The following is a 12,463-nucleotide window of genomic DNA, read 5'->3' on the forward strand; positions in this document are numbered from 1 at the left end:
ACGAAGGATAATTATCAATTCTAACCTGTATCATCTTCGTACAGCTGTCACATTTGCCCACCCACGCCAGTTCGTTAAAGGAAGGACCCGGGTGTAATAACCTTTGTGATTTCCTAGCACCTTGGCCCAGGCCTGTCAAATAGTAGTGCCCAGTAAATCATTGTTGAATGCACGATGTGAGTAAATGGAAGGGCCTCTAAGATGAGCTGCCCTTGATCCACTTTTTTTTTTTACCAGAATCCAGCTCTGTTCATTGTAGTCTCTGAATGCAGGCACCACTGATCTCTGGATGTGTGCTTCAAAGGTCAATGATCCTGTTGTGGTTATAGCTCATGCCAACTTCTCCTTACCCTGGGTTGCCATGGAGATAGCATGTTCAATGGAACTGGTGGTAAGGCTTCATGTTTCTTCTCCTTTTCATCTGTTGTATTCCTCTGCCGATCCCCTGCCCCATTGTCAGTCTCCCTCAATCATTGAAGCTCTGGAAGCTTCTGTGAGCTAAGGATAACAGTGGTTTCTGTATGCGTACTTCCTCATGGAGAGGAGGTATAGATGTGCTTAAATGATAGTTTCTCAGTCCCTCTCTGATGCAGTTTCCAACACTAAGGACACTCTTTGCTCAGGGGCCTTTTGCCTCTGTAACTTCTCCTCTCTTTAGTGTGTTGGCTTATTTGTCCCTGCCCACCGTGTGATTGCAGAATTAGTCTTCAAATTGCTGTATTCTTTGGGAGTCTAAGTGAGCTGGAGGTCACAGTGCTACTCAAACAGAGGAAGGTTTATTCATGTACTTTTGGATATTTGTTGTGAGCAGTCCGTCAGAGATTTCTTCATGCCATGCAATGCCCTCGGTACTGGAGGTGCAAAATTGAGTAAGTTTTGGTTTCACGAAATTTATCACTCAGATAGAAACGTTGACAAACAAAAAGTAACCATGCAATGCATGACTGCACTGGCAGAGGATGGGTAACAGGGTGTTCTGGAAACGTAAAGAGGAAATAACTCTGCCTAAGGAAAGTAGCATGGTATCTCAGTGTCCTTGGGAAGGGAACATCGAAGCTGGGTTTTCCAGAATGAATAAGAGTTCATTAAGTGGAGACAGTAGGGGACATATTTCAACAGGAGGAAATGACATGTGCAAGGGCACAGAAACATAAAAGATTATGATGTATAATATGTTTGGGAGGGAGGCAGTGAGAGGAAATTGGTGGGAAAGTAAACACGACTAAGACTGTACTTCATGTTTCCTATATATTAGCCATTTTTTTTACCACCTTCACATTATCACCATGTATACTGTAAAAAACCTGTACCAATGTTTACTTTTTTTTTTTTTACAGGAAAATTACTTTATTGATGACTATGGCTTACTATACCTGCTGAGATACAAGCAAAAAGTTCTAACTTTAATTTGGGTTGTAATCAATAATTCTCCTAATGTTTACTTAATACTTTCCTTTGAAGCAAACTTCACTCACCTTATTTAAAATCGTGTGTTCTGTAGCATTTGATTACCTTAAAAAGAATATCTATCGCATACATAAATTCTGAATCAGAATAGTAGAATGGATACTGGTGAACTCATTACTCAGTATAAGAAGTAAATATTGCTATCCAACTTAAGAACTAAAACATTTCCGGTTCCACTGCTCTAATTATATGCCTCTTCCCTGTGTCATCTCCTTGCCTCCCCTAAGAGATTACCACTCTTCTGTATTTTGTGTTCACTTTCTCTTGCTTTTTGAAGAATCTTATCTCCCACGAATAGATTCATAAACAGTATATTGTGGATGGAGCCAGAGAGTAGTATGCTAAGTGAAATAGAGAACAACAAATACCATATGATTTCACTCATATGTGGAATTTAAGAAACAAAACAGATGAACATATGGGAAGTGGGGGGGAAAGAGAAGAGAGGGAAGAGACTTTTAACAATAGAGAACAAACTATGTGGGTTGTCAGAGGGAGGTAGGTGGGAGATGGGCTAGATGGTTGATGGATACTCAGGAGGGCACTTGTTGCGATGAGCACTGGGTATTGCGTGTAAGTGATGAATCACTGAATTTTACTCCTGAAACTAATATTTCACTGTATGTTAACTAAAATTTAAATTAAAACAATTAAAAAGAGGGGCGCCTGGGTGACTCAGTCGGTTGGGCGTCCGACTTCGGCTCAGGTCATGATCTCACGGTCTGTGAGTTCGAGCCCCGTGGCAGGCTCTGTGCTGACAGCTCAGAGCCTGGAGCCCGTTTCGGATTCTGTGTCTCCCTCTCTCTCTGACCTTCCCCCATTCATGCTCTGTCTCTCTCTATCTCAAAAATGAATAAATGTTAAAAAAAAATTTAAAAAAATTAAAAAGAAAATAAACCTAAAGACTTAGTATGGAAAAAAGAATGTAAAATATCTCACCAATATATATTTTTTATTTATAAAAAAAAAACCCAACCAGGATGTTGTTTCTCTTTGTTTGGTTTTGAGCTTTAAGTTTTTGCCCTGTGACAGCCTTGTGGAAGAAAGATCAGCACAGGAGCAAGCTTGGAGGTGGGTAGCCCATTTAGAAGTGATTGTCGTCATCTGGAAAAGAGGGGGAAAGGAGGGGAAAGGGTCAATATGAACCATGTCAAAGACAAGATTGCTGAAACCAAGGAATCATATAAAAAATATCTAGTATTGGCTTCTTTTTTAAAAGTTTATTTATTTATTTTTTGAGAGAGGGAGAGAGAGAATCCCAGGCAGGCTCCACACTGTCAGCACAGAGCCTGATGTGGGGCTCAAACTCACGAACCGGGATATCATGACCTGGGCAGAAATCAAGAGTTGGACGCTTAACCGACTGAGCCACCCTGGTGCCCCCTACAGTATTAGCTCTGTTAGATATCTGCCCTTTGTAATATTTCTGATACTAAAAATACAAAATTCTTTGTTTAATTTATTGATAAAAAGAATTTGTATTTAGACCCTTGATGTGCTAGTGGAACAGGCAAAAGCAAACCCATATGCCTCCTTCCTAGAAGGTCTGCTGTGTGACCTTTAAAGACAATTAAAGAAAAGCCATGTCCCTTTGAGTGGTGTTTAAGGTGTGGTACCTTACGATACTATAAGGTAGCTGAACCCCTACTCAGATTATTTTTTAACTCCACAGCAAGTCCTTCTCTCTAGGTCATAATTTCTTCAATTTGCTTCATAATTCACCACACCCAGACTTTCCCATATCTGTTTCTAAACAAAAATCTCACCATCTTTTTGTAATTTGTCGATACAGCATTGCTATTGTTTTCAGAGTAACTTTGGAAAGACCCAACAGTTTGGGCAATAATTGCAAACTGTGGTAAATTTAAGGCTGTCTACACCACGGGAGATTTTTAACTTTAAAATGATAAGTTGAATTAGCCAGTCTTATTGAGACTAGAGCAATTAACTTGTAATTTGTGGTTGGCTCGAAACGACCACACACTGGAAGGGGAGTCTAGGTACTCCCCTAAGTCCTCACCGTGACCTGAATTGGGCGATTTGAGCAAAGCAGAGTGGCCTGGAAGAAGCTCTCTCTGGCCAGGAGGACATTCATGCTATACCAATTAGACTTGGAAACTGGTTCAACTCACTGGAACAACCACACAGCAGGAGTGTAAAAAATACAAAGTGATTACTTGTGAAAATACAGGCAGAATACAGTAATTGTCAGGTTAATTTAAGTCATCTTTGCAGAGTCAGTATCCCCTCCCATATCCACCATCATTTGATCAAGCAGTTTTCTTAGTTTGTGCCAGAATGGTTTTCAGCAAACTATTTGACGGACTAGGAAAGCCAGTTAATGGGAGAAAAACATCTTGGATAAATTAGCCATGTTCATCAGTGGTGGAATTCGGACAGTCTCTAGTGGTTCCTCATGCCTCCACATGGCTATGCCCTCTTAGACAATTCAATTCAATTACTCTAACATTTATTTAATGCCTATTATGTAGAAGTTCTGTTCCTGGTGCCCTGCTAATGCCATATTACTTTCCTAACGAACTGGGCACCTTGGGAAGATCTCCAACAGGTTATATAATAGGATCCTCTTTCTCATTCTGAGGAAGTGATATTATTTGTCTCAAAAAACAAAATAATTGGGCAGATTAGGGAAAGGAGGGAGGGTGTGGGCCACTGCGAATGGAGAAGTTGAGGAGAGCAGGTCTGTTGTTTCATCCTGCCCAGTGGAAATTCTGGCAACTTGAAGCATGAAGCCTAGTGCAGAAAGGAATTTGGTGGTTTGGGGCCTTAGGAGGTATGATCTACTGATGCTAGATAAAAAACCTGGGACTTAATTCTACCAGAATATGATACATTCAAGATTTTGTGGCCACCTTGATGGGTTGGCACACATCCCTTTTGAATCCCTGTTCACTCAGCTATTAATTTTATTTAATTATATACCTCTATTCTGGACTTTTCCTCTCTGAATGAGAGTTTAGCTTTGTTTTTATTTTTTATATCCTGGTGATTGATGGTGGGGAGGGGAAAGATGAGACAGGAAGCAGATAGATACACTGACAAAAAATGACAAAATATGATTTTAATGTTTAAGTCAGAAGAACAAAAAGCTCTTTATGTGTTGTGATATTATTTGGTACTAAAGAGGAACACAAATATAATTAAGTCTTTCAACTCAATGTTTTATCCAGAGAGATCTTTTCAGAGAGTCAGGTAGTATTTATGTCATAAAAGCAGGCCTGTTTTATGGAGCTCATTTATGTGACAGCTGTTATAACCAGCATGTCTGGGCCTAGGAGCCAGAAATATGGTCCCAAATTGAACCTCTCAATATCCATGGCATAAGGGAGTAAGTTATACATACACAGGGGGAACAATATCTCACATCTGCACAGTGCTTTTTGCTTCTTTCAAAGCGCTTTCACATCCATTAGAACATGAAATTATGTTGTTTGCTAAAATTCATTGTTAATTTTTTTTTCTGATGGTCATTTGGCCACCATTTTCTAGACTGTGTGGTTTAACTGAGTTTAAGTAAGAATCATAAGGTTGGAAAAGACGTTTGGTGACATTTTGGTCTGGGTCTTGGACTGTGAGTAAATCTTCTATAGTTCTTCCCTGAGGAGCGTCTGGGTGGCTCAGGTTGAGCATCTGACTTTGGCTCAGGTCATGAACTCGCGGGCTTGGGAGTTTGAGCCCCACATTGGGCTCTCTGCTGTCAGTGCAGAGCCCGCTTCGGATTCTCTTTCCCCCTCTCTTTGCCCCTCCCCTGCTTGCACTCTCCCCAAAATAAATAAATATAAAAAAATTTTTTCAAGTTCTTCCTTGGAATGCAAATGCCCCTTGGAAGGCTATGTGACTAGGCAACAGCTGAAGATGTGATTGTTCACATCTTAGCTTGGATTACTTGACAATGACCTGAAAGAGAAGAGAGAGAGAGGGAGTTGCAAGGTGGTAAAGAAAGTTGGCTAGAGGAAGAGGATACCTCCGGGAGGGGACGGAACACTCAGCAGGACTACCAGAGACAAAGTCTGTCTCTCCAGGGGCAAACTGCGGCAGGTGCTTCTCTGAACAGAGCGACGTCACACTCGAGTAGGTTGGCCTACTCATTCTGTCCCAAGACTCTAAGTTCTTTGCAGGCAGGGACGCTTGTCCCTCATCATTGCTTTTCTTCTCTCCTCAGCATATGGTGGAAACTCAGGAAATAGCTACATCATGAATGAAAACTTTAGCCCATAACTGCATGCCTAGTTGTAATAGTTAAGCTTCTCTCTTATGCCATCCTTGTTTTCAAAAGGAATGACTCCCAGGGTGCCCGGGTGGCTCTTGAGCATCTGGATCTTGATTTTGGCTCAGGTCATGATCTGGGGGTCGTGAGATCTAGCCCTACGTCAGACTGTGCACTGAGCGTGGAGCCTGCTTGGGATTCTCTCTGTCCCTTTGCCCCTCCTCCCCGCTCATGTGCTCTCTCTAAATTGGAAAAAAAAAAAGACTCTGGAGCATGCCAGACTTTGAAATGTTTCTTTGTCGTAATCCTCTGGAAAAAAAAGTATCCAATTTCCCTGTGGGATGATACAAGTAATGGACAGACGACATTTACTGAATGTTGATCAAGAGTCTGGCAAGACCCTCTCACTTCATACAGATTAATTTATTTCATTCTCGCCACAGCCCTGGGAGGTAAGTGCTACTATGATCACCATTAAAAAAAAAAAAAAAAAAAGACACAAAATTTAAATCTAATTGCAAACAAATGTTGCCTTTCTTATGAAAAAAGAAAAAAGTGCTGAATGACAATGACAAAGGACTTTCTTCTGTTTGTTTTGTCAAACTTTAGTGGAGACTCAACAAAAATTAAATGTGATAAAAAAAAAAAAAAAGACAAAAAGAGGTATTCATCCCTGAAGAGCCTAGCATAATGCCCAAGTATATCATTGCATAACAATCTATTAACAAGTTCCTAAAATCCACCTGAATGTGGAATTGCATTGGAGATAACAGTTAAGAAGTGGAGGAGCCTGGGGCAGCTGGGTGGCACAGTGGGTTAAGCATCTGACTCTTGATTTTCGTTCAGGTCATGACTTTGTGGTTCGTGAGTTCGAGCCCCACGTCCGGCTCTGTGCTGACCATGTGGAGCCTGTTTGGGATTCTCTCTCTCTCTCTCTCTCTCTCTCTCTTTCTTTCTCTCCCCCCCCCGCCCTCCCCTCCCTCAAAATAAATAAATAAACAAACTTCAACAAACAAAAAAAGTGGAGGATCCAAGCAAGATAGCACAACAACTATATCCACCAGGTGGCGCTAATGTCTCTATATGTGGGGCTTGCGAGAGCACACTTCCGTTGTTCTGTCAACGCCCTGGGCAAAAAGATTCAGGTTTCCCAGACCCTTGGCTTTGTATCCAGGGCTAATCTAGGAGATGCCAGACATCAGCGCACACTGCCTACTGTGCTGTCAGAGGAGGAAAGTTCTCAGGTGCATAATCACCGTGGTGTAGTGGATAAAGGCAGGTCTGTTTCAAATGCAAATTCAAATGCAGGCTTTTTTCAAATCCAAGCCCTGCTAGTTGCTATTGTATGACCTTGGGCAAGTTACTTAACCTTTCTGTGACCCAAGATCCTCATCTGTGAAATGAGGACAATCGTGGTACCACCCTCATCCCACATCACCTGTTATAGGAGTGCTCTGCTCACAGAAGACCCAAATGCGTGTTCTATGAAATGGAATTGATAATATGACCTTTAGTAGCTGGACACTTAAATGTAATCAACATTCACTGGGCTCAGAATATACCATCAAGAAGAGGAGTTTTAGTCTGAAGTGCTAATGTAAAGCTGTGGCTATTTACCGGATGTAAGATGGTCGCTAGAAGCAGAAATAGGGATTTAGCATTTGCAACGAGCTGGCCATTTCTCTGTGTCCTGCTGCAAAGATAAGCAAGGCAGGTATTACCCTCCCCCTCATGAAGCTTCCAACCTAGTACGGAAGATGCGTGTTAAACAAATACCGACACAAAAGCAAACAATTACAAATGTGCAAAGTACCAGGTCTTACAGGAACGTAAGACAGATGAACCTAACCTGGTCTTCAGCTCAGGAAAAGTGTCCAAGAGGAAATGATAGTACAAGGCGCTCAGGATAATTAGCCAAAAGGAGGGATGTGCATTCCAGGCGAAAGAAATGATATTTGCTTAGGCCCGTAAGCAGGAAGTAGCCTGCTCAAGGCAAACAACTGAGAAGGTTCCAGGATATATAGCTCAAGGGGAGAAAAAGTGGGACAGAGAGGCCAGAAGTTGAAGAGGTTGCCTGCTGGGCAGTCAGTATTAAAGCATTTTAAATAGAAAAAAGACACGATCGTGCGCATTGTTTTTAAAGGATGTTATGACTGAAATGGGGAGGCTAGGTCGAATAGGTAAGACGGGTTGGGAAGGAACCAGTGCAAAAGCTTTTGTTTTACTTTAGCCAAATATTGATGATGGCAGCCTGAACCAGCATGGCAGGGTGAGAAGAAGGGAGGTGATTCATTCTCAGAAATCCCAAATAAAAGCTGTGCTAACTAACAATAGGTTTACAACCTATTGTTATGTACAAAATATGTACGAGCCCATCCCCCCCAGTGGAGTCCCAAACCCTTAGACACTTCACTTCCTGATTCTTCTTTCCCTCTCCGTTTCACGGGCTTCTTTTCACAGGCTTTGCAATGAGTATGAACCTCAGAACAAAGGGAGGAGAGACTGAAAATCTCCGTGTCACCTCAGGGAATGTACATTTGTTCCAGTTAGACTACTCTTTACCTTGTATGGGCATGGGCGACCTCCCAGTAAGGCTGTAGCTTCTGTAGTACTCAGCCAATGAGAAACTGGCGGGGGGGGGGCGGTGGGGGGGACTTGCATGCTAGGAGATAAATTGTCTGCTGTGACTGTCCAGGGTGTGCCTGTCTTTTGGACACCTGCTCTTGCAAGAACATTGATTAAAGCCTCACTTCACTGTGCTCTGGGTCGCCACGTCTCTCCTTTGATCGGGTTGATGGGCTTATTTCTAACAGCAGGAAGCGAGGGGCTCTGAGAGACACTGACAGTGTGGATTCATTGATGGGATGTGTAAGAGGGAGGAGTCAAGGTTTCTGGCTTGAACAAGAAGATTGATGACATTATCATTGCCAAGGTAGAAAATATTGGAGAGGTAGCAATTTTGGAGGAAAATTCTTGTGTTTATTTCAGGATATTTTGAGTCTGGGGCACTTAACACTCAAGAGGAGTTGTTAAGAAAGCACATATATATGTGTCGAGCTCAAAAGAAAGATTGTAACTGTTCATCCAGATTTAAGTCTTATCAATATACAGATATAATGGAAACTCTGAGGAGACCTTCTAAGGAGCAAGTCAAGTGGGACAAGGGAAGTTGTCCTGGGACAGTTCTTGAGGGAACGTCACCATTTTCCAAATTGGTAGCGATTAGGAATCAATAATCAGTAATGAAAACAGAGGCTGAGCTCAGAGGTATAGAAGGAAAACTGGGAGGTCCAGTTCCCCTCCCACCGAAAAATGATTATCAAAGAGGAAAAAGTCAATGGTATTGACAGCTATGGAGAAGTCAGGGGAGCTAAGAACTAAAATGTGTTCTTCGGATTTGGGGACAAGGAGGTCACCGGTGAGCTCGGTGGGATCAGTTTCTATGGCACATTGAAGGCTGGGGCCAGAGTGCAGTGAGCTGAGAAGTTAAACGTGAGGTAAAGAAATGGTGATAATACATGCTAAAAACATTTTCTAGAACTTTGGCTAGAAAGGTGACGTAGAGGAGGGAGTATTTTTTTTCCCATGAGAGAAACACGAGCAATTTTAATGCTGATACAGCAAAGCTAGTAGTTTGAGAGAGAAAGAGAGAGAGAGAGAGAGAGACATTGAAAATGCAGGCAAGAGAAAGATTCATCAGAAGGCAGCAGGGGATTGGACCCAGGACCCAGGAAGAAGGACAACTTCCTCCTGAGAAGCACGAGAATGAGGTAAGCTCAAGAACGCCTAGAGCATCGGTAGCCGGAAGTTGGTGTGGTTGTCTATGTGGTGCTGGCGACTGGCTCTTAAACACAAAGGGTGTCATCAGCTGACAGTCAGCGAGGGTGGGGTGGGAGCAGAGGGAAGATCTGAAGCAGTCGACGTGCTAACTAAGCAAGATGAGCACCCAGGTGAAATTGCAGACCCCTGACGTGCAGCCACACGGATAGAAGGTGAGCGACGTCTGTGGCCCAGAGGTTACCCAGAGATGGTGAACTGTTGGGCGTGTTCACTCTCACATGTGCATCTGCTCCGCGCCAGCCCCTCTGCCGTGTGCCAGGTGCTGCCGGGCAGATGTCAACAGCACAGACGATGGCAAGGTAATGCTGGGTGTTAACAAAAGAGTGACTTCAGTCGGGAACCACAGAATCTGAGCCGTGTGGGGGAAGAAAGACTTTTCCTTTGGCCTCGAAGGTTCTGAGCCTGGGCCTGGGAATTAAAGTGACAAAAGACGAGCATTCGGGTCTTACTTGGTGTGCCTGCTTTCCCGTGGCACAGGAGACTTCAGAGAAAAGACAGCCAGACCCGAAGGAGCTGAGAGTTCAGAGAGCTCACAAACCACTTCAACAATGAACCATATGTTGCAGAGATGTGACAAGACCAAGAAAAAAGGGTTTGGGGCAAGGGGCAGTACATTGTAAGACAGTGACAAGTACATATATGGGGGAAACTAATGAAAGATAAGGGTTTTTTTTAGTGGTCTATTTATACAGATTCATCTCGTTTCCAGTGATAAGAATGTTCTCCTTTTCCTAGTACAGAGGGCTTCTCTCTCATGGGATATTTATGTCCTGCTTTTAGGTAGAAAGGGGGAGGGCAGAGAGCCCTTTCGGCACATGCTGTTTCTTCTGCTCAAAATAATCAGTATGCCAAAGTGGCGTATTTGGGGGTGGCAGGTTCTGATCCCCTTCTGCTAAACGGGGGGAAAGTGAAGGAAAGAGAGAACCAATGAAAATGTAGACAGCAGAGTGAGAAGGCCACTGGAGGTCTCCATGAAATGAAAGAGAGGGTATCCTGGGGTATTTGTTATCACCACAGAAGAACAGCATTTTGTGGCCAGTGACTGAGGTTTCTGAGTGACTGACATGAACTGTTAATATGTCTGTAGGAACTGGTGGCTGAGGTGAAGGAGGGATGATGTCCCAGCAAACAGAGTGATCATTAAAAAAAAATTTTTTTTAACATGTATGCATTTTTTGAGAGATAGAGAGAGAGCACAAGCAGGGGAGGGGCAGAGAGAGAGGGAGACACAGAACCTGAAGCAGGCTCCAGGCTCCGAGCTGTCAGCACAGAGCCCGACGCGGGGCCCGAACTCACAAAACGCGAGATCGTGACCTGAGCCGAAGTCGGACGCTTAACCGACTGCGCCACCCAGGTGCCCCAGAGTGATCATTTTAACATACAAATGTGAACATGTCACACATAAAACTCTGGGTTGTTCTTAGGAAAACCAAACGGCAAACAAACAAACAAAATTCTTAACACTTTCTGTAAAGTTATGCTTTCTGCTTCCAGCTTCACCTCATGACACCTCTTCCCAACCATTCTGGTCTCTAACCTTTGAAAAATGCTGTTTCTTTGACGCGGGCTCCCACTCTCTCCTACCCCTCAAGTCCTGTCAAGTTAACCCCTACTCAACCTTCAATATTTAGGTAACCGCGTAATGTCCCAAAAAGAGCCTCCTTTGCCTTCAGGCTAGTTCCACGAACTTTTCCCTCATAGCAATGATGTATGTTATCACGTATTTGTGGGATCCTTAAAAAGTTATTTTTGAGGGGCGCCTGGGTGGCTCGGTAGGTTAAGTGTCAGATTCTTGATATCGGCTCAGGTCATGATCTCATAGTCATGAGACTGAGCCCCGTATCGAGCCCCACATCGGGCTCCATGTGCACTGTGGAGCCTGCTTGGGATTCTCTCTCCCTCTCTCTCTCCCTTTTTTTTTAAAAGATTATTTTTGTGTCTCCCCCACCAAATCACAAGCCCCGTGAGAATAGCAAATATACATGCTTTACTTCTAATTGTATCCCAGTCATGAGTCCTGTGCCTAGTACATACTATGACCTCAATAACTATTTGTTATTTAGTAAGATTTAATTGGATAAAAGGTGAACTTACCCAAAGCCATTGACTGGACTTGCTAAGAATAACAACATTAATGTTTATAAAATGTGCTCATTAAATTTTATACCCTTGTGACGTTTGCATGTATGTCACAACGGATGAATGACACCAACAGGCATGACCGATGGCAAAGAATACGAAAACTAAAGCAAACAAAAAGAATACAAAAACTCAGAGATAGTGATATAACACGAGAGGTAACACAGCATGGAGGTTTGACACCCAGGAATCTTCCCCAGGATTTTGCCTGTAGAATGAGGGTTGCAACAGAGCAAAATGACCCCTTTTCCATAATCACAGGAGGCTGTATTCTATTCTGATCTTTCTTCCTGCCTGACCGTTGTGGAAATTCTAGCCACCAAATGCCTACCCACCAGGAGCAAGTAGCACGTGTGAGACAGCCAGTGCACATTGTTGAGACTCGACTGCCAGGCTGAGTGAGGAGGTCAGGTTCTCAGGGGTATCCCCCAGCAGGCTCCAGGCCTGTCTGAGGTCTAAACCTGCCCCCCTCCTCCCTTATTGTCTTAAGCATTCATTTAAACAATTGATAGCACGATAACTTTGACCCATTACTCAAGAATTGTGTTCATGTGTTTTCTTGCAACCCTATGGCACTTCTCCCATTTTGCAGCTAGAGCACAGGCCATCCACTGACTCAGAGAAAAAAAGAAATATTTTCCTGACTTGAGTTCAAATGTATAAACCCTACAGAGAACAAGGTGTTCTCAGGTGACGTTAATGGATTTGAGAGCATACACAATGATGCAGGAACAAGATTTTGTGCCCCAAAGGATTGTTTAATGAGTTAAGAGTGAGAAGTTTCCCTGA

At 43.1% G+C, this 12,463-nt stretch overlaps 1 long non-coding RNA gene across 1 annotated transcript; it reads left to right on the forward strand.

Annotated features, from left to right (window-relative positions):
* The first annotated feature begins 234 nt into the window (after positions 1–234).
* Positions 235–1,476, forward strand: LOC122228804. The gene is made up of 3 exons (XR_006206757.1): positions 235–391; positions 699–869; positions 1,338–1,476. It is a non-coding gene; the product is annotated as an uncharacterized LOC122228804 (long non-coding RNA).
* The last annotated feature ends 10,987 nt before the right edge of the window (positions 1,477–12,463 follow it).

Source organism: Panthera leo, chromosome C1 (assembly GCF_018350215.1).
Source record: "Panthera leo isolate Ple1 chromosome C1, P.leo_Ple1_pat1.1, whole genome shotgun sequence".
Taxonomy (NCBI): Eukaryota; Metazoa; Chordata; class Mammalia; order Carnivora; family Felidae; genus Panthera; species Panthera leo.